The 23,168-nt window shown below is 38.0% G+C and overlaps 1 protein-coding gene across 2 annotated transcripts in view; it reads left to right on the forward strand.

Annotated features, from left to right (window-relative positions):
• The window catches only part of SLIT2 (slit guidance ligand 2), a 415,143-nt gene that overhangs the window by 146,088 nt on the left and 245,887 nt on the right, over positions 1-23,168 (forward strand). The gene's annotated exons all lie outside the window — the stretch shown is intronic.

Genomic DNA, 23,168 nt, shown 5'->3' on the forward strand with positions numbered 1-23,168 from the left:
ACTTCAGTCATGTCCAACTCTGTGTGACCCCATAGACAGAAGCCCACCAGGCTCCCCCGTCCCTGGGATTCTCCAGGCAAGAATACTGGAGTGGGTTGCCGTTTCCTTCTCCAATGTGTGAAAGTGAAAAGTGAAAGTGAATTTGCTCAGTCGTGTCCGACCCTTAGCGACCCCACGGACTGCAGCCTACCAGGCTCCTCCATCCATCGGATTTTCTAGGCAATAGTACTGGAGCGGCTTGCCATTGCCTTCTCCATGACTGCTGGATAGATCCTGCTAAATTTTGACTTTTAAACTAGAGAAAAATCTTGATTTCCCATTTTTATGATCCTTGTCGGTATGTCTACTCTCCCAGTTTTACACATCTACAAACACTGGGTAAGATAAAACAAAGCATAGAAAAGGAGATGCTTAAGGCCATTCACAACTTCAAGCAACTTAATACCAAACTTGAAAGCAAGCGTATTGATGTTGAGTAGTATTTCTCTATGTAAAGTTTGAGAGGGTAAATAAAATTGACAAACCACTAGCCAGATTCATCAAGAAACAAAGGGAGAAAAATCAAATCAATAAAATTAGAAATGAAAATGGAGAGATCACAACAGACAACACAGAAATACAAAGGATCATAAGAGACTGCTATCAGCAATTATAGGCCAATAAAATGGACAACTTGGAAGAAATGGACAAATTCTTAGAAAAGTACAACTTTCCAAAACTGAACAAGGAAGAAATAGAACATCTTAACACACCCATCACAAGCATGGAAATTGAAACTGTAATCAGAAATCTTCCAGCAGACAAAAGCCCAGGTTCAGACGGCTTCACAGCTGAATTCTACCAAAAATTTAGAGAAGAGCTAACACCTATTCTACTCAACTCTTCCAGAAAATTGCTGAGGAAGGTAAACTTCCAAACTCATTCTATGAGGCCACCATCACCCTAGTACCAAAACCTGACAAAGATGCCACACAAAAAAGAGAAAACTATGGGCCAATATCACTGATGAACATAGATGCAAAAATCCTTAACAAAATTCTAGCAATCAGAATCCAACAACACATTAAAAAGATCATACATCATGACCAAGTGGGCTTTATCCCAGGAATGCAAGGATTCTTCAATATCCGCAAATCAATCAATGTAATACACCACATTAACAAAATGAAAAATAAAAACCATATGATTATCTCAATAGATGCAGAGAAAGCCTTTGACAAAATTCAACATCCATTTATGATAAAAACCCTCCGGAAGGCAGGAATAGAAGGAACATTCCTCAACGTAATAAAAGCTATATATGACAAACCCACAGCAAACATTATCCTCAATGGTGAAAAATTGAAAGCGTTTCCCCTAAAGTCAGGAACAAGACAAGGGTGCCCACTCTCACCACTACTATTCAACATAGTTTTGGAAGTTTTGGCCACAGAAGTCAAAGCAGAAAAAAACATAAAAGGAATCCAAATTGGAAAAGAAGAAGTACAACTCTCACTGTTTGCAGGTGACATGATCCTCTACACAGAAAACCCTAAAGACTCTACCAGAAAATTACTAGAGCTAATCAATGATTATAGTAAAGTTGCAGGATATAAAATCAACACACAGAAATCCCTTGCATTCCTATACACTAATAATGAGAAAATAGAAAGAGGAATTAAGGAAACAATTCCATTCACTGTTGCAACGAAAAGAATAAAATACTTAGGAATATATCTACCTAAAGAAACAAAAGACCTATATATAGAAAACTATAAAGTTTGAAAAGATCTCTTAACTTATATATCTTGTATTCTGAAATGCCATTTTTCAAAATAGGATAAACATATTATTTTATAAACCTTACAAGTTGCCTTTAAAGAAACCACCAGATATGGATTTACTGTGCGAGAGTGTTTACATATACAAATATTATTTTCCCATTTTCAGTTCCTTGTAAATAATAGGTGTGGGATGCTAAATGTCATTATATTTATATGCAAAGCAGCATTTCTAATCCTGAGTCACTTCTTTCAACTAACACATCTGTCTTTGACCTCTCTTCCCATGGCATTTTAGAATTGCTAGGGAATTTATAATCAAAATTAGTTTGGCAGCTTTCTGAAAGATAGAACCAAATGTTCATTGCTGGAAGAAAAACATCAACTAATCCTGCTTTTATTATCACACTCAAGAAAACCACTTTTTGTCACTGATTTTAATTCTGTTGTTGATTTCTATCGGATCAGCTCTCCTGGATTTCAGTTTACAATGATATGTAACATGAACCCCAATTTTGAAATGCCTAACTTCCTGGTGGGCTTCGGTCTATGGGGTCACACAGAGTCGGACACGACTGAAGTGACTTAGCAGCAGCAGCAGCAACTTTCTAGTGTGTGCGGTGTTTTACAAATAGTCGATTCCATTTCTCTGAAGGAAAGTTTTCAAGGAAGTCAAGTGTTTACCATTTCAAATGTAAGTTTAATAATAACCAGTATTAATGCCTTGGTGTCATTCATTCTAAAATCTTGTCTCTCTTTTCATATAGCTAATATGTGTTAGTCACTTAGTTGTATCTCTTTTTCAATACTGGTGATGTGAACCACCAGGCTCCTCCGTCCATGGGATTTTCCAGGTAGGAATACTGGAGTGTCATTTCCTTCTTGTCATTTACTTCTCCAGGGGATCTTCCCAACCAAGGGATCGAACCTGGGTCTCCCTCATTGCAGGCAGACTCTTTACTGTCTGAGCCACTGGGGAAGGCCCATGGCTTTTATGTGTGCATGTAATATACATGGGTATCTATATGTGTGTATAGCTCCTCAAGTTAACTCCAACAGAATTCCTTAGGACTTCCTTTAGCAGTGATTTACTCATTTGACAAATATGTATTGAATTCTTTTGATGTGCTAGGTTTACTCTTTAAGATTTAAAAGTAAACCAATATATAAAATGACATTTTTTTATATGGATTTATAAATGACCATGAATGACCCTATTCAGTTGCTCCAAGGACTCCAAATCTACTGGGAGAAACAAGCAACTGAATAGCAGTTATAATACCACATAGTAAGTGCTTCTCTGGAGTACACGTAGGAGATGTACAGCCCATTCCAGGAAAGGTAATGGGATGTGGAGAGGTTGGCTGGAGCCATCTGAGGCAGGAAGGTTTTTGCCAGGGTGAACAGTGAGCAGCATATGGAAGAAGTATTAGCAAAACCTGGCAGAGTTTGTCTCTTAGGAGTTGTTCTCTATGAGAGGCTGTAGGTATGGTGACTAAACTCACGGACTCTGAGGTAAACTGACTGTGTTTGGATCCTGGCTCTGACACTTATGGAATATGAAATTTAGCATCACTTTTGTGTGTCTCAGCTTCCCCATTTGTGTAAAAGTGGGCTTTAGACTAATACCTACCTTTTGAAGGTAAAGTGAGATTACATGTATTGATATAGGCAGGATGCTTAGAGGAAAATACTTTGAGAGTACTTCTGTTGGTTTGTTAGGGGTGAGTGTCAGAGTACCACAAACTGGGTGGATTAAATAATGCAAGTTTATTACTTCACAACTCTGGAGAACAAAAGTCTGAAAGAAATGTGCCTACAAGCTTGGTTCTTTCTGGGGACAGTGAGAGAAGGATCTGTTCCTGGCCTCTCTCTTTGCCTTATAGATGGTCAGTCTTCTCCCTGAATCTCTTAGTGTATTATCTTCCCTAGATGCATGTCTCTGTGTCTAAATTTCCCCATTTTACAAGGATGCTACTCATACTGGATTAGTGAAGTAAAAAATCTCTCAGTTGTGTCCGACTCTTTGCAACCCTGTGGACTATACAGTCCATGGGATTCGCCAGGCCAGAATACAGGAGTGGGTAGACATTCCCTTCTCCGGGGGATCTTCCCAACTCGGGAATTGAATCCAGGTCTCCCGCCTTGCAGGTGCATTCTTTACTGTCTGAGCCACCAGGGAAGCCCAACAATACTGGAGTGGGTTCTCCAGCGGATCTTCCTGACCCAAGAATCCATCTGGGTCTGCTGCATTGCAGCTGGATTCTTTACCAGCTGAGCTACCAGGGAAGCTGGATTAGGGCCAATGACCTCATCTTAAACTAGTTACATCTTTGGCAACCTTATTTCCCAATAAGGTCATACTGTGAAGTACCGAGGATAAGACTTCAACAAATGAATTGGAGTGGGGCATAATTGAATGCACGTGTGTGCATGCTCAGTCATGTCCGACTGTTTGCAACCGCATGGACTGTAACCCACCAGGCTCCTCTGTCCATGGATTTTCCGGGCAAGAATTCCTTCTCCAAATGAATGCATAATAGTGCTCAATTGTTTTTTTAAAGATGCTCATTTTCTGTTGCATAAAAGTTAAATGTTTAGACAAGAGAGGTGAGAATAAGGAGGAAATTTGGGTGGAAGTAGCTGCCCCTTTGGGAGAAGGCAATGGCACCCCACTCCAGTACCCTTGCCTGGAAAATCCCATGGACGGAGGAGCCTGGTGGGTTGCAGTCTATGGGGTCGCTAAGAGTCGGACACGACTGAGCGACTTCACTTTCACGCATTGGAGAAGGAAATGGCAACCCACTCCAGTGTTTTTGCCTGGAGAACCCTAGGGACTGGGGAGCCAAGTGGGCTGCCGTCTATGGGGTCACACAGAATCGAACAGGACTGAAGTGACCTAGCAGCAGCAGCTGCCCCTTTGACAGGTAACAGTCATTGCCCAGAACTGCAAAGGTCTGTTTTGGTATATTTTTGATACTTAGGAGAAAAATACCAAAGCCCATTTTTTTCATCATATGCTAATCTTTTCACTTCTTAAATTGAAGATACAGTTCTACTTTTAGCTGCCTCTTACTAAAAATCATAGTTATATTTTTCTTAGCTATGATGGAACTTAGAGATCAACAGTTCCAACCATCTCACTTGGAGAAGAGGAGAGGAGAGGGACAGGAAAGTTGGCTAAGGAGGCCTTTGTTACCACCTTTGTAACATCAGTGGTACCCTTCTGGCCCCTAAGCCTCTTGAGGGTAAGAGAATGTCAATGGCACATACTTCACTTATGTCTCACAGGTACTCAGTTGCCTTCAGCAACATTTACTTTCCCAACTCGCTTATTATTTGTGGGAAGAGAAAGATTGCTTACAGAAGAAATTAATAAAATGATGCTTTAATGTATTGCTTTCAATTTCACCCCAACTACTTTTTGTATTTGGACTTTTGATTTAGGTTGCCATTTCTCTGTTCTTTAGCACTGAAATAGCCTCTTCCTAAGCATGTCAATCCTGTTTATTACCTAAGAGTCAGTCACTTCCTGCTGCCGCTCCAGGTGGTAAATGGCATCTTTTGCTATGAGATCTCCTTTCCCGTTCCTGTGGATCCTTTCCTGTCCTCCCTTTCACTGTTCCATTCTTCACTTTCCTTCCTCCTGTCTCCTCTTTCCCCTTTCTTTCCCTTTCTCCCCCTTACCCTGTCCTTTGCAGCTTCATTCCTTATTTTCCTGTTTCTTCTAGAGACAGTAGGAAACATAGCTTCAATTGTTACTGAATTTTCATACATTTCCCGTGGTCATGTATGGATGTGAGAGTTGGACTGTGAAGAAAGCTGATCGCCGAAGAATCGATGCTTTTGAACTGTGGTGTTGGAGAAGACTCTTGAGAGTCCCTTATACTGCAAGGAGATCCAACCAGTCCATTCTAAAGGAGATCAATCCTGGATGTTCATTGGAGGGACTGATGCTAAAGCTGAAACTCCAATACTTTGGCCACCTCATGCGACGAGTTGACTCACTGGAAAAGACTCTGATGCTGGGAAAGGTTGGGGGCGGGAGGAGAAGGGGACGACAGAGAATGAGATGGCTGGATGGCATCACCGACTCTGTGGACATGAGTTTGAGTGTACTCCGGGAGTTGGTGATGGACAGGGAGGCCTGGCGTGCTGTGATTCATGGGGTCGCGGAGAGTCGGACACGACTGAGCGACTGAACTGACTGACTGACTGAATACCTTGGAAAGATTTATGATTTCTTAGCTGTGACAGTATAAACTCGGGGTTTATGTTCACTCAATACATCAATCACTTTTCTGCCAAATCTAAATATTCTGTGTCAATAAGCCACAGAGTTGAAATCTGTTAACATTTCCCACATCAATATGGTGCTGTCAAATTTGAGATTTAGCCTTTTTTCTATTGCTTTTTTCCCTGCTTACATCATCATTGATCATCTGATTAGAAAAAAATGGAGTGATAGAACATGGCAAAACAGTTGTTACAGGGCTAATGTGTATGTATATAAGTGGTATTAAACAATTAGTTGAATTTCTAAGAATTTTAGCTTGAGGACTGGCATTTTTTTGTTGCTCATCATGTTTTTCCCATTCAAATTTTAGGTAGATTAATAGTAGAACACACATGCATTGTATAATTCTTAGAGCAAAAGTGGCATCAGAGTTCGGTTCTTCAAGTTCTGCAGTCTCTCATTGCATGTGAGAGACAGTCCAAACAACTAAAACATGCAGATTCTGTGACAGTGAACACATACAGCTTTGTTAATTTCCTTTTTCCTGGCATATAAATAGAGGCCTGAAAAATATTTATATTTCAAGAATATTTTACTATGATTATTCAGTTTATTTTTCATCTTTTTAATGAGCTGGTCATTACAGTTACATTTTAGAGTTTTATTTTATACTTTGTATATTTCTGAGGAAGAAATATGACAGTGGAAAGGATTAAAAGGTCAGATATGTTTCATTTTTTGTATTCTATCTCACTATTTCCAAGTTTAAGATCTCAGGATCTCTGTAGACTCTTAGAGCTAAGTGTGTGTGTGTGTTAGTCTCTCAGGTGTGTTCGACTCTTTGTGACCCCGTGAACTGTAGCCCGCCAGGTTCCTCTGTCCATGGGATTCTCCAGGCAAGAATACTGGAATGGGTTGCCATTTCTTTCTCCAGGGGATCTTCCCAACCCAGGGATTGAACTCTGGGCTTCCCTAGTAGCTCAGACGGTAAAGCATCTGACTGCAATGCAGGATACCCGGGTTCGAACCCTGGGTTGGGAAGATACCCTAGAGAAAGAAATGGCAGCCCACTCCAGTATCCATGCCTGGAAAATCCCATGGACAGAAGAGCCTGGCAGGCTGTACAGTTCATGGGGTCACAAAGAGTCGGATACGACTGAGCAACTAACACTAACAAATCCTGCATTGCAGGCAGATTCTTTACATTGAAGCCACTAGTGAAGCCCAGAGCTTATTGAGGACCACAGATAAAGAACTCTGACGCTATTTGAAATCAGATGATCTGGATTTTGGTGTTGATTCACGTAACTGTCTAATCAACTCCTTCTTCAGCCTCTGTGAACTTATATATCCTCCTACAAATGAATGGTTTAAGAGTGGGAATGCTTTAAGTGTAATAACTACTTGTGAGGTGGTGAGTCCCTCACTCCTGAGGGTTTCACGTCCAAGAAGGCACCAGATTTCCAGCACATTGTTGACAGCATGTAGAGGTGCATGTAAGCTTGATTGCCTCAACGTCCATAGATACCATTTCTCCCCTTTGAGGACAATAGCCATATATCCACATTCTACATCAGGGAATAAATGAATTGGAAGCAGAAACCAATCCATGGCTGCTAAGGCCCTTGAGGTGAACCTTAGATTGAGAGCAGAGGGGAACGGTGTGTCAGACAAATGAAATCAGCATGTGTTTTTAAATGTTTTTAAAGTTTTATAGAATGAGATAACAGTGAAGGCTGGGCTTATATGTGTGAGACAAGGAGGATGTGGGAAATCTCTGTATTTTTCAGTCCAGTTTTGTTGTGAATTGAGACCTGTTCTAAAAATTAACGTCTATTTAAGTAAGAAATGCTCTCCACCAGACAAAAAGCAAACAAAAATCTCCAAAGCCAGATGTCGTCACTGGCAAATTCTCCCAACCTTTATTGAAGAAATAATGTCAAGTCTACATAGACCTTTTCAGAAAATGGGGAAAAACAGACTACTTCCCAAAACATGTGATAATAAAAGCAGACAGTTCCATTAAAAAAAGAAACAAAACAGAAATCCAGTATCCCTCACGAACATATATGCAATATCCCTTTTCAAAAATTGTAATCACTGTAGCAATAAGTAAAAAACGTAATACATCATGACCAATTTGGTTTTATCCCAGGAATGCAAGGTTGCTCTAAATTTTGAAAAATTAATCATTGAAGTTTGACATATTAGCAGATTTTTTTAAAAAGGAAAATAACATTTAGAACTCACTCATGGTAGAAACTCTTGGCAAGCTAGAAATAGAGGGGAACTTCTGCAAACTTATAAAAGGCATCATTGATAAAGCTTACAGTTATCATTCTCCAATAAGGTAAAATGCTTTTACTCTAAGTTCAAGAGCAAACCAAGTATGTCCACTCTGACCACTCCTATTTGATGTTGTATAGAATATCCTAGCCAAACCGATAAGTCTAAGGAAAAATTATACATCTTCGTAAGGAAGAAGCAAACTCTCTAACATTATTGTTTATCTTTTTTTGGTAGAAAATCTTGAGGAATCATCAAAAAATGCATTCAAACTAATAACTGGGTTTGTCAAGGTTGCAATATGCAAATTGCTTACTACTCTCATGTTTTTTTCCAAGAGAAATGGAACTTTTGTCCACACACAAATTTATATGCAAATATTCAGTGTAGCTGTTTAAATAATAGTCAAACAGTAGAAAATAACTCATTTATCAGCTATTGCTGTGATTTAACAAATGTAGTGGTATCTATAGACAATGGAATTCTACTTCTCAGCAAGATAAAGTACTGAGTTATTGGTACGTATAACAACTCTCAGAAACCTCATGCCAAGTGAGAGCAGCTAGATATAAAGGACCCCATGCTGAAATATTCTTTATATGATATTCTAGGAGAAACAAAATTAAAGTAAATAGATCAGTAGTTGCCAGTGGTCAAGACCCAGGGAGAAATTGACAGCCAGGGTCATGAGGGAACTTTTGGGGCCAATGGAATAATTCTGCATTATGATAGATATATTGGCAACAGGACTACAAACATTTGTTAAAATTCTTTGAATTGTATACTTAAAATAAATTTTATTTCTCGTAAATTATACTAATATAAAGCTGATTAAAAGTAAGATATAAGACTCTGTCTTCAGATAACTCTTAGCAATTATACTGACAAAGAGTGTCACCAAGGGTTTTAGTAATTGATTCAGAGTTGTGGGCTGATAAATGGATGAAAACAACCCCCCCTAAAAAAACCTTAATATTATTAATAGAAAGCAACCATTGAAACATAATGCTGCAACTTAGCCACATAAGGAGATCAGTAAATCCTAGTCAAAAGTTTAAATCTTCCATTATTTAATGAACTTGAGCCAAACTGTGGCACTTGTTAGTAATTTTAATGGTGGTAATAAATTTCATATGTATATGCTTTACAGTTTTAAAAGAAGTTAGAATCTTGTCCTGTGTTTCCTGAAAGATCTTAAGGTCTGAGATATATTCTGACCATGAAAGCAAGAGAAGTCATGGTATAAATAGACATCATCAAAAATTGGAATGTTCTCTAGAATGCAGTATAATTTCCCAAGTCTTTACACCCATTCTGCTAGCCTGTCTGCTTCTGCTGCTTCTACTTTCTGAGAATCTCATTTTGGGTATCCCACATTCCAACTTGCTGAGATAGGAATGACTCACTCACTTGATTTGACTGATGAGTCATTCTCCAAGATGATCAGTACCCACTGAGAAGATTTGTTGTATCAGATCAGTTCACTGCCCAGGATAAGGAGCTGTTTTGAGGACAACAGTAGGCTCTAGCTTGGATGGGTGTGATGAAATATGGTACCAGCACAGTGATGTCAATATATCCATGGCAGTTTTTATCAGAAGTAGCTGTGGCCTGACTGGCATTTTAGACTATAAAACATCTTTAGTATATAATTTGATCTGACCCCTATGACATTTTTAACATTTCTTTTTATAAACGAGTCTTTGTAGTTCTTTGTCCAGGGAATGGCTCTCAGTAGGTGCTCAGTAAGTATTTATTGAAAGAATTTGTGAAGAAATTAATAATTGGATTAATGGAGAGATGAATAAGTCAGTGAGGTTTGCAGAAGTTATGTAGCTTGGCTGAGGTCATAGGGCCTGGCAACATTAAAGGAAAGCAGTGGAGTAAAATGAGCAATTAGTCTTGTAGCCTTTGCACTCAGATCTGGACCTTAACTTGCTTAGCCTCCAGTTGTTCATATGTGAAATCAAGATAATGGCTGCACTTACCTATCAGGGTCTTAAGAGGCATTAAATGGAAAAATGTTTGCTGACCCAACAGCACAGGCCAGGCACTTGCTATTGTTGTTTAGTTGCTAAGTCATGTCTGACTCTTTGCGACCCCATGGATTGCAGCATGCTAGGCTTTCCAGTCCTTCACTATCTCCCAGAGTTTGCTCAAACTCATGTCCATTGAGTCAGTAATGGTAGCTAACTATCTCGTCATTCCTTCTCTGTTTGCCTTCAATCTTTCCCAGCATCAGCATCTTTTTCCAATGGGTTGGCTCTTTGCATCAGCTGGCCCAAGTATTGAAGCTTCAGCATCAAGCCTTCCAGTGAATTTTCAGGATTTATTTCCTTTAGGATTCAATAGTTTGATCTCGTTGCAGTCCAAGGGACTATCAAGAGTCTTCTCCAGCACCATGTTTGTTGGCAAAGTGATATCTCTGCTTTTTAATATGCTATCTAGGTTTGTCATAGCTTTTCTTCCAAGGAGTAAGTGTCTTTTAATTTCATGGCTGCAGTCACCATCTGCAGTGATTTTTGGAGCCCAAGAAAAGAAAATCTGACACTGCTTCAACTTTTCCCTTTCTATTAATATTTTCTATGCAGTGATGGGACCCATGCCATGATCTTAGTCTTTTTAATGTTGAGTTTTAATCCAGGCACTTAGGAACTACCAATTAAAATTTCAGATCTCTGATTTTCATTTCTGTAACTCATGTCATTCCATCATGCTTGTGAAATAATTGTTCTTTTTGTAGAACAAAGGAGCAAAATGAACAGTTTTCATTTTAGTAGAGATAAAACCATGCAGTTTCTTTGTCTTCCTTCTGCAAGTTCTACTTACACTATATATCTATTTGTGTGTCCTTTTCTGGTTTCTTTGGTCACAATTGAATAATCTATCTTCTCAAATTTAGTAAAAATCTAATTTATCTAGAAACTACGCTTCATTTAATTTCAGTTCTGGCCAAACCCCAGGAAAAAAAAAAGAGAATTAATCAAAGAGTCCTTTGACTTCCCTCTACATAAATAGTATGATACATGTGTAAATGTATAAAAACTCACACAGTTGATTCACAGGAGAATAATTTGGCAATAATTAACTGAAAGCTTATTGACTCTTTTTAAATATAATTATGGTAAGCTAAATTTTCTGGTTTTCCCATACAGAGTCAATTGAATTAGCCAATTAAAAGAAAGCAAGAAAAATGACAATGGTTGGAATTAGTTTTTCACAGGCTTTACTCTTTACTAACCTCAGTAATATAAGGTCTGTGGCTTCATCTGAGATGTAAATATCATTTATACTAAACCTGTTTCTTTGATAAAAGTTTGTGTTGGTGTTAAAAAATGCATATCTTTACAAAAGATCCCAAACAAAAATTACTCAGAAAGTATTTCTTCACTAAGCAACGTTTTAAGTGTTACAAACTGAATTAAACTTACTGAAATGGGGATAATGATGAGCCTGCAATAGAAGAAATTAAAGGTACAATATGTGAACCTCATTTTTCCATTTTTAAACAAAATAAAAATTTTGCTCTTGGGTTCTCAGACACGAATTTATTGAGAACTATTTCTGTGTATCATACAATCATATCTCTCCTTAACAAATATTGGGATAGAGTGATACCAGGCATAATCTGAAAATGTGCATATGTAAATTTTTAAGAGAATAATCTGAGATTTATTACCAACAGGACCAAAATAACGGAAATATATCAGACTGGATAATACATTATGACCTCTCTTGTATACAGACAGTTTTAAGTAATTGGTTCTAATTGGAGCTACTGAAAGGTAGCGCGTTCCACATACTGAAGCCCATTTAGGTGAGCACACAAAGTACATGGTGGGCTTTTGTTATAGTTTTAGCTTCTTGGTCTCATTTTTCTTTAATTCTTTATTGGAGTAGAATTGATTCACAGTGCTGTGTTAGTTTTGTTTTGTACTAAAGAATGCAAAACAAAGCCAGTCACAGGCTAACAGAGTTTTGCTAAGAGAACCACTGGTCATAGCAAACACTGTCTTCCTACAACACAACAGAAGACTACACATGGACATCACCAGATGGTCAACACCGAAATCAGATTGATTATATTCTTTGCAGCCCAAGATGGAGAAGCTCTATACAGTCAGCAAAAACAAGATTGGGAGCTGACTGTGGCTCAGATCTTGAACTCCTTATTGCCAAATTCAGACTTAAATTGGAAAAAGTAGGGAAAACCACTAGACCATTCAAGTATGACCTAAATCAAATCCCTTATGGTTATACAATAGAACTGACAAATAGATTCAACAGAATAGATCTGATAGACAGAGTACCTGAAGAACTATGGATGGAGATTTGTGACATTGCACAGGAGGCAGTGATCAAGACCATCCCCAAGAAAAAGAAATGCAAAAAGCAAAATGACTGTATGAGGAGGTGCCTTAGACAAAAGGTGCTAGCAAAGTGATGCTCAAAATTCTCCAAGCCAGGATTCAGCAATATGGGGACCATGAACTTCCAGATATGCAAGCTGGATTTAGAAAAGGCAGAGGAACCAGAGATCAAATTGCCAACATCCACTGGATGTTGGAAAAAGCAAGAGAATTCCAGAAAAACATCTCAGTTCAGTTCAGTTCAGTCGTTCAGTCGTGTCCGACTATTTCTGACCCCATGAATCACAGCATGCCAGGCCTCCCTGTCCATCACCAACTCTGGAGTTCACTCAAACTCATGTCCATCGAGTCGGTGATGCCATCCAGCCATCTCATTCTCTGTCTTCCCCTTCTCCTCCTGCCCCCAATCCTTCCCAGCATCAGAGTCTTTTCCAGTGAGTCAACTCATCGCATGAGGTGGCCAAAATATTGGAGTTTCAGCTTTAGCATCAGTCCTTCCAATGAACACCCAGGATTGATCTCCTTTAGAATGGACTGGTTGGATCTCCTTGCAGTCCAGGGGACTCTCAAGAGTCTTCTCCAGCACCACAGTTCAAAAGCATCAATTCTATTTCTGCTTTATAGACTATGCCAAAGCCTTTGACTGTGTGGATCACAATAAACTGTGGAAAATTCTGAAAGAGATGGGAATACCAGACCACCTGACCTGCCTCTTGAGAAACCTATATGCAGGTCAGGAAGCAACAGTTAGAACTGGACATGGAACAACAGACTGGTTCCAAATATGAAAAGGAGTACGTCAAGGCTGTATATTGTGACCCTGCTTATTTAACTTACATGCAGAGTACGTTGTGAGAAAAGCTGAGCTGGGTGAAGCACAAGCTGGAATCAAGATTGCTGGGAGAAATATCAATAACTTCAGATATGCAGATGACACCACCCTTATGGCAGAAAGTGGAGAAGAACTAAAGAGCCTCTTGATGAAAGTGAAAGAGGAGAGTGAAAAAGTTGGCTTAAAGCTCAACATTCAGAAAACTATGATCATGGCCTCTGATCCTATCACTTCATAACAAACAGATGGGGAAACAGTGACAGACTTTATTTTTTAGGGCTCCAAAATCACTGCAGATGGTGACTGTAGCCATGAAATTAAAAGACGCACCTTAGAAGAAAAGTTATGACCAACCTAGATAGCATATTAAATAGCAGAGACATTACTTTGCCAGCAAAGGTCCGTCTATCCAAAGCTATGTTTTTTGCAGTAGTCATGTATGGATGTGAAAGTTGGACTATAAAGAAAACTGAGCACCGAAGAATTGATGCTTTTGAACTGTGGTGTTAGAGAAGACTCTTGAGAGTCCCTTGGACTGCAAGGAGATCCAAAAAATCCATCCTAAGGGAAATCAGTCCTGAGTATTCATTGGAGGGACTGATTTTGAAGCTGAAACTCCAATACTTCGGCCATCTGATGCGAAGAACTGATTCACTGGAAAAGATTCTGATGCTGGGAAAGATTGAAGGCAGGGCGAGAAGGGGATGACAGAGGATGAGATGGTTGGATGGCATCACCGACTCAATGGACACGAGTTTAAGTAAGCTCCAGGAGTTGGTGATGGACAGGGAAGCCTGGTGTGCTGCAGTCCGTGGGGTCGCAAAGAGTTGGATACACTGAGCAACTGAACTGAACTGCTGTGCTAGTTTCTGCTGTAAAGCAAAGTGAATCATTTTTACATGTACATATATCCACTCTTTTTTTAGATTCTGTTCTCAGATCATTATAGAGTATTGAGTAGAGTTGTATATAGCAGTTTTTTGTTAGCTATCTAGTTTATATATAGTAATACGTAATATATATAAATGTTAATCCCAATTTCGCAATTTATCCCTTCCCACTTTCTTCCTTTGAACCGTGTTTGTTTTCTGCATCTGTGACTCTATTTCTGTTTTGTAAATAGGTTCATCCCAGCCTCTTATATGATTTTCTTTTGGGGGAAACAAGAGAGTCTTGGTGGAGGCAGGGTTTGCCTTTTGTGGCATAGTCATTAATGTTTTCTTATTATTTCCAGTTCTCTGCCCTACAAGATAGAATTTTTTGACTGCCTTCCAGTAGGATGGGTCCATTACTACTTCTGGCCAGTCAGGTGTGAGCAGCGATGAGGGCATTTTCTGAGTCGGATCATCTCATTGCTGTTGTGAGACTCACTAGAGCTGTTCTTAAAGTTTAATTTTTTTGTCACAAGACCCCTTTACAGTCTTATAAATTTTTGAAATTCGTAAAAAGATTTGGTTTATGTTGATTAGCTATAGCTATACATTGTCTATGTGTTATATTTATATCTATATTTACTACATTAAAACTTGAAACAGAAAATTTTAAAATGTGTAAAAATCATTTAAAATAGCAAAACAAACCCATTACATATTTTCTTAGTAGTATATGTTATATGTATAGGTGGTATGGGCTTCCCTGGTGGCTCAGATAGTAAAAAATCCGCATGCAGTACAGAAGACCCAGGTTCCATCCCTAGATCAGGAAGATCCCCTGGAGAAGGGAATGGCAATTCCCTCCAGTATTGTTGCCTGGAGAATTTCATAGACAGTGGAGCCTGTTGGGCTACAGTCCATGGGGTTTCAAAAAGTTGGACATGACTAAGTAGCTTTCACACACACACAAAATACATATGTATATATATTTACATATATAGTACATATGGTATATATAAATATACACACATACGCTAAAAAAGTACAAAGAGTAGCATTGTTTTACATTTTTTCAAACTTAATTTTGTTTTAAAAGAGGTAGGTTAGAGGCTCATATCAGCTTCTGTATTCAATCTGTGGAAATTTTGCAGTGTCATATGACCTCTGGAAAATTCCACTGTGTATTAATTAGGAAGAAAATCAAAATGCAAAAGGAAAACACTAGGCACAGCAGATGAAGAGGAGGCAGAGGAAATATGGCAGCTTGAGGAGAAATCCATGTGCCCTTGCTGGTTCCAATATGTGGGGCCCCATCTGAAATTTCCAGAATGAGGCCTCCAGAAGCCACAGGAGGTCCCAGCTGACACAACAAGGAAAAACCCCAGTCCTAGAACCACACGTTTAAATGAATTCTGCCAGCAACCTGAATAAGCCTGGAAGTTCATTCTCCCCCATTGCCAGAATGGAATTCAGCTCTGCTGACTCCATGATTTTGACCCTGAGAACGTCAATGCACTTTAAAGTTTGTATTATTTTAAGTCACCACCCTCTGAATCAATGAATGTAATTCATCATCAGTTCAGTTCAGTCACTCAGTCATGTCCGACTCTTTGTGATTCCATGAACTGCAGCACGCCAGGCCTTCCTGTCCATCACCAACTCCCGGAGTCCACCCAAACCCATGTCCATTGAGTCGATGATGCCATCCAACCATCTCATCCTCTGTCATCCCCTTCTCCTGCCCTCAGTCTTTCCCAGCATCAGGGTCTTTTCAAATGACTCAGCTCTTTGCATCAGCTGGCCAAAGTATTGGAGTTTCAGCTTCAACATCAGTCCTTCCAATGAACACCCAGGACTGATCTCTTTTAGGATGGACTGGTTGGATTTCCTTGCAGTCCAAGGGACTCTCAAGAGTCTTCTCCAACACCACAGTTCAAAAGCATCAATTCTTCAGTGCTCAGCTTTCTTTATAGTCCAACTCTCACATCCATACAGGACCACTGGAAAAACCTTAGCCTTAATTCATCATCAGTTCAGTCACTCAGTCGTGTCCAACTCTCCGCGACCCCATGAATCACAGCACGCCAGGCCTCCCTGTCCATCACCAACTCCCGGAGTTCACTCAAACTCAAAAAAAATTCATCATAGTAACAATCTAAAAAAGAAAGACCATATATTCATCTCTACACTCATAGAAAAAGCACTTGACAAAATCTAACATCCTTTCCTGATAAAAATCTTAATGAAACTAAGAAACAAAGAACATTTCTCAAGATGGTACATGGAACCTATAAAAAAATCCACATAGAACATCGTACTTTCTGCCCAAAGATTTCTTAGGTGTGATACCAAAAGCACAGTTCCAAAAGACCAATTGAAACCCTTGACTTTATTAAAATGTAAAACGTCTAGTCTTTGAATGGCACTGTTAAAGAATGAAAAGAGAAGCCACAGACTAGGAGAACATATTTGCAAATCTTATATTTAATAGTGAGCTTGTATCTAGAATGAAGAATTCACAAAACTCAAAAACAAGAAAAAAATTACCCAATGAAAGATAATTAAAAATACATTTAGGTCATTAACAGAAAAATCAGATTGAAAAAAGAAAAGTGAAATCCCAGTGAGTGTGTGTGTGCATACTCAGGTGTGTGTGTGCATACTCAGTTGTGTCTGACTCTTTGTGACCCCATGGACTGTGTTCTGCCAGGAGCAGGATTAAAAATATTGTGGAGATATGAACAAAATGGATGTTTTAAAAAATGTAGTTAGTTCATTATTATCATTAGTAGTTAATTCATTAATGTAAGGCTTCCCTGGTGGCTCAAGACAGTAAGAAATCTGCCTGCAATGCAGGAGACCCGGGTTAGGTCCCTGGGTCAGGAACATCCCCTGGAGAAGGGAATAGTGACACACTCTAGTAATTCTTGCCTGGAGAATCCCATGGACCGGGGAACCTGGTAGGCTTCAGTTCATGGGGTTGCACAGAATCGGACATGACTAAGCAACTAACGCTTTAGTTCATTATAGCTTGAACTTTAAAATACCTATTTTCAGTCTCCTTATCTTTTTAAAAATTTATTTATTTTTAATTGGTTTCCTTATCATTAAAGTTTATGTGTGTATATGTTTGTGTGTATGTGGTGGGTAACTATTAATACTTGCCTTTCAAGAATAAGGTAATCAAATGAGGTCATTTCTGTGCCTATAATTTATAACTGTAAATTGCTGTAAGAGGTGTTATTACCATCATTAATGTATTTTAATTATTATTATGGGGATACCATCAATATATTATTGTGATTGTTATTATTAAATGTGAGTTGCTGTATCATCAAACAGAAACAAAAAATAGCCAACTAACACTTTAGTATTTTTACAAAAATAGTTTTGAACTTGAAGAACCCCAGGATTCCTTGGACTCCACTTGATAAGCATCATTCTATGGCTGCTTTTCTCTGACATGGCAACTAGATCACGTGGCCATCTTCATTTGGGTGAATACAGCATGTAGCAGTGCCTTCAGCTGATGAACCATGGGGATTGTACAGAGAATGAGAAAGTTTCTTTATTAGTCACTGAGATTTTGTGAACGTTTTGTTCTTGTAGCATAATCTAGCTCATCCTAATTATTATACTTTCCCAAACAAAAGTGGAAAGGTCCAGACACTCACTTTGTTGAAGTTTTAATAACCAGAGGGATGAGCACAGGTCTTATTTGCAGCCTCTGATATTCCTATCTGGTACTTGGAATCTATTAATAAATGAGATGTTAAGGAGGAGGTACAGATAAGAGAGTTTATGCCAGTGAGAAGCTGGCAGAAACCCTTGGCAGCAAAGCCGCTGGTGCCTGCAGCCTTGTTCACTCCTCTTTGTTCCCCAATGGACAGATACTTATGGATGTCTGACTTCTTTGGACAAAATGGAGTATCTTCTTCCCTGCTTTAGAGGCTTGTTCTTCAGTCTTCTTGTGCATTTCCTCCCTGCTTAAATTACCTAGAATTCTCCTCTTTCCATATAAGAACACCAGCTAGCTTTGCACAGTCAAATAAATGAGGTTTTGCTCTGTCAGAAGTTAGAATTCAAAACTCTCCAGGGGTTTCCAGACTTCTTTGATCATATTCCACTTCAGGAAAAAAAAAAAAGGTTAGCATATAACCCTGATATATCTCTCCCTGCCAGAAACTTAGATCACTTTTATAGACTAGACAATTTTGCTTGATCAGAATTCATTATTCCAAAGTTTAACCTCACTATTCTAATTAAATACAAAGTCAGCTGCCTTATTGAAATGCAGAATTTCAATTTTCTAGGAAAGTAATATTCGAGGAGGAAAGCTGTGATGCATTGAATAATTGGTCCTATTGATCTTATCTTCACCAATAAGCATCTTTAAACATAAAATAATAACATGGTTGTGGTGAATACTATCACATTATTTTCCAGGCTAATGCTTTCCTGTGGACTATAGGAAAATTGATACAGAGATAGTGTTAGGGTGCAAGTTATATAGGCTTTGATATCTCTGACAGAGGGGTTCCAGAACCTGAATTGAGTTTCTGAAATCACCCAGCAGGTTGACTTGAAAAACCTTTTGAAAAATACATCACAAAGTTACTATGGTACTGTAGGCTTACTTATGAATTGAAGAATGAACTAGTTTAAGGTTTTTTCCTAGTCTCCATCTAAATGTTAGGTCTCTTTAATTGACATTTTAAAATTAAAATGTATTAAAATGAAACATAATTAAAACAACTTTGAAAATATCAGCTCAATTTTTCAGACTCATAATTGTTGAATTTTTTGAAAAAGATCTTTTATGTTTTTAGAAGATACTAAGTTAATTACACCAATCCTAAAATAAAAAAAAAAAAAACCTGCTTTAATTTTTGTTATTTTGTTGAAAATTACTGAAACTCATCACTTAAATATATGCTAAGAAATTCTTATAACAGTACCTGATTGCTTTCAAGCTAATTTTCAAATGAATTGAAACAAAAACCCCACATTCCCAGAATACATAATCTTCCATAATTTTGTTTCCAGGATTGTAATTTTATAGTGCTCATAAATAATCCATTTAAGGATGGAAAATACACTGTGCCTCAAGGGAGTATCCAGACAAGTTGCTTTTATCACAGATATCTGTTTGTTTCTAAAGGCCAAAAAGCCTTTTTGTAAAAGCTATTAGTTTGAGTTGTTGGTACAATTTTTTTTCTATATAAATTAAACCACAGAACTCATTATAAAAGCATGCATGTGATACTCTAGGCTTCTCTTGTTGGTGATAATCTGGTAGTTTTCTAAAGTGCATCAACCAGAATGCACATAACCCATTTCAGAAACATCGTAGTATTCCTGATGCGTGAAATGATTCTTTTGAACAATAGGCAAAGTGTGTCAGGTGGAGATGTAACAGGCGGGGAAATACACATGATCAGAGACCACCAGGAGAACTGCTAGTAATTTCATTGCACCAAGTGTTTATTTAACTGTGGAAAAAATCTTACTTGGCATAGAAAGTACATTCTTTGGAGAAGCTGACTGCATTGTTCAGCAGATAAATTGCTTTCATGGCTGATGTATTAGACTGAAGGTGGAATTTTTATGAAACATTTCATTTGTTGAAACTATATTGTTGAAAAATCTCAATACTTTAAAATACGTGGTTAATAGTATGTTTCGATGTGGCATCTGATTTATTAACTATACAGTACTGATGATCAAATATTTGAATCAGTGATGGGTGACTTGGTTATCTTTCTGAACTGTAGGTGCTGATAATTCCTAAACTGACTCATGTTGTCAGAGAGGTTTCTGGATGTGCTTCTTTTACAGGGTAGACTCAGTAAAGATTTCTTGGCATCTTTGTACATGTTTTCTGTCCATTATTTGTTTTAAGGTAACTTAATTCTTATAAAAATATGTTCTAAAAAGTATCATTGATGTTATTGTGCTGACCCCTTTATAGGAAGAAACAGGATACTGAAATCAGAGATAGGAAGGCAATATTATAAAGGATATCAGCTATCACCCATTAGTCCACTGGAGATTATAAACCTGTGTTCTTTGGTAAAATTGGCAGTACGACAGTTGTCAGCATAACAGATGTTTATAGCTAATAATTAAGAAACACATATAAGTGTTTCCTTGCCCATACTATTTGAATTTCTTCAGGTTTCTTCCATTTTGAGAGTCTCTTGAGGAAATCGAAGCTTGATTAGATTTCTTGCCTTTTGATCCCTTCAGTATTCTGACCCATGGGGGTGAGTTCTTGGGCCAATGGGAAACATTAACCAGATGTAACGGTACAGTTATCTTCCGGCAAGCAAAGTATTGACATTATTATCTGCAGTTAGTAAGTTTTCCCATTGGTGCTTTTTGCTCTTGAATCTTGAAAATCTTTAAAACCTTGACCACTTGATTTTCTTTATTACATCTGTACCTTCTTGGTTGATTGAGAGTAGCTACCCTGGCTTATTTGGGGGCCCTCTGACTCTATTTCAGGTAACACGCCCATGTGCAAGTATGCCCAGGAAGCTAATATAAACGACTGAACCATTTGAGTTATGCGGTTTTCAGACACTACAGTTTAGGCTTGCGTGCTTTAGTCATATTGTACCTCCGTTCATACTTTTCTTTCTGCAAGAGCTTTCTGTACAAGAGGATGAAGCCATCATCATTTTTTATACTTTGAAAGTTTTGCTCGTTACAGACGATTTGTGACTTGTCAGGCTGAACCAGTATTAGTGGTTTTGCCTTGCAAACCCCATGCATTAACATTGGCTGTATTGCTGATCACAGGGTCTAAGGGCAGCACTCTTTCTTGGGACAGCCAACAGGGCCGAATCAATCACATCCCGCTGTGCTTGCATCTGTATGCAGATTGCCTTTGTATAGCGTGACTTAATAAAAGATAGTTGGTTATGGTGGTATTATTTTATTATAATTATGATGACATTTTTCTTGGTTGCATTAGCAACAGCCTCAAAAACACAATAAAATGATTCTTTTCAACTCATGGAAAGTGTGAGGCCTGCCTTCATTTGACTACTTCTGATGGTGTATTAACAGCCCTTTGTTTAAAGTCAGGCAGGTATAAAGAGTTTTCAATGAGAAAAGCCATGAAATAAATTTGAAAATACATAACTACTGAGAAAAATAAAACTTTGACTATTTTTACAGGATACACCCTATCTTAAGAAAGTGTCTTATTTTTTTAAATGTTTCAGTCTTCCCTTAAAAATAACACAACTTTACTTAAAAATTTCTATGAAAAAAAATTGAAATTCTTTAAAATCCCTGCTTAGAGTCCATTGGGTTACTATTTCAAAATAACAAGGTTTTACCCCCATGGGTATATCTGTAGCGTTATACCTCTCCAAGAAACCTACTAATCTTGTCTATTAAATGGGAATTTTTTAAAGAACTCTGTTCCCTTAAAAACAGAAAACTACTGTCCACATATCCTGCTATTCTTCAAATTGTAGGACCACATGGAGCAAGACATCCAAATCCTACCAAAGTACTTTAGTTTCCATCTTTTTCATGCTTCTAGAAATGGAATCCATTAGACACCAACAAAAATCATGTGTGTTCTTGTCCTTCCTGTCAGCACACTGAATTTTGATAATTCAGCCAGAAGGCGTTATTATAGAAACAGCCTTCAAGATCTGTTCTTGAAAAGACATTTGTATACTCATTATGCAATTCTATCATTTGTCAATAGGGAGTTCTGTAAATAAAGCACTGAGGTCTAGACTGTAGTAGCTGATGGCAGTAATCTTGGACAGAGCAATTTCTTTTTCTTTATATATCTTAATAGTTCACAGCCGGTCTTGAAATAATGATCTTAAGGTTTTGTTACTGTTGGTAGTGGCTGGATATTTGAACAGTAAAACCATAATGGCTCAGAGACTCTCTGGTAAAAAATTTTTTTTTTTTTTTGTACAACCACATGTCCAACTGTCCTGAATATTTTTTACTATAGGATAACCAATATGGGAATCTTTTTACCTTAAATTTGTAACCATGCTGTCATTTACATTACATGATTACAATTTCTCTATATCCTGTAAACATGAAACATCTTTGGGTGGGTATTTTGCTTGGTAACATAATTAGAATATAATTGTTGGCCCATCCCCACATAAGGAGATACACACAGACATGCATGCATGCACACACACCTACAGATTTGGAGGATGTGCAGAACATGGGGAAATGCAGTATGCTTCAGATGGCTATTTTGGTTGGTGCCTGTGGTGGGCACCGTTTCCGAAGCAAAAATAGGGACCTCACAAAGCGCTTGGACCAAAAATTTTATTTTGCAGGGATTAGGGGTCTTTGAGGAATTTTTCTTCAGGAGATAAGTGGTGTGATCCAAATTTGCCTGTTAGAGCATTACAACAACAGTATGAGGGTAAGCTATACTTTTATTCTGTTGCTGATTTAAATAATCATAGCCTCATTGGTCAGATTGCAAGTAAAAATACATATGCTCCCTTTGTAAATAGCTGCATGCTAGCTCTTGGCGTAGGGTATTACATTTTAAAAATTGTAACCAGTTAAGTGCTCTCCTACAGACCAAACTTTAGCTATTGAAAATGTGTTAAACTCTAATCTTATTCCTTCACTAAAACCCAGTGATAGAAACCTTTTAAAAGAAAGCTGACCACAACAAAACCCCATACTTTATCTGTTAGAATAACTTTATTTTGTTGTTTTGTTTTTAAAATTTATTTATTTTTAATTGGTGGATAATTGCTTTTCAATTCTGTGTTGGTTTCTCTCGTAGATCAACATGAATCA

This window comes from Moschus berezovskii, chromosome 5, assembly GCF_049115385.1.
Source record: "Moschus berezovskii isolate FMDL1 chromosome 5, NW_MosBer_1.0, whole genome shotgun sequence".
Taxonomy (NCBI): domain Eukaryota; kingdom Metazoa; phylum Chordata; class Mammalia; order Artiodactyla; family Moschidae; genus Moschus; species Moschus berezovskii.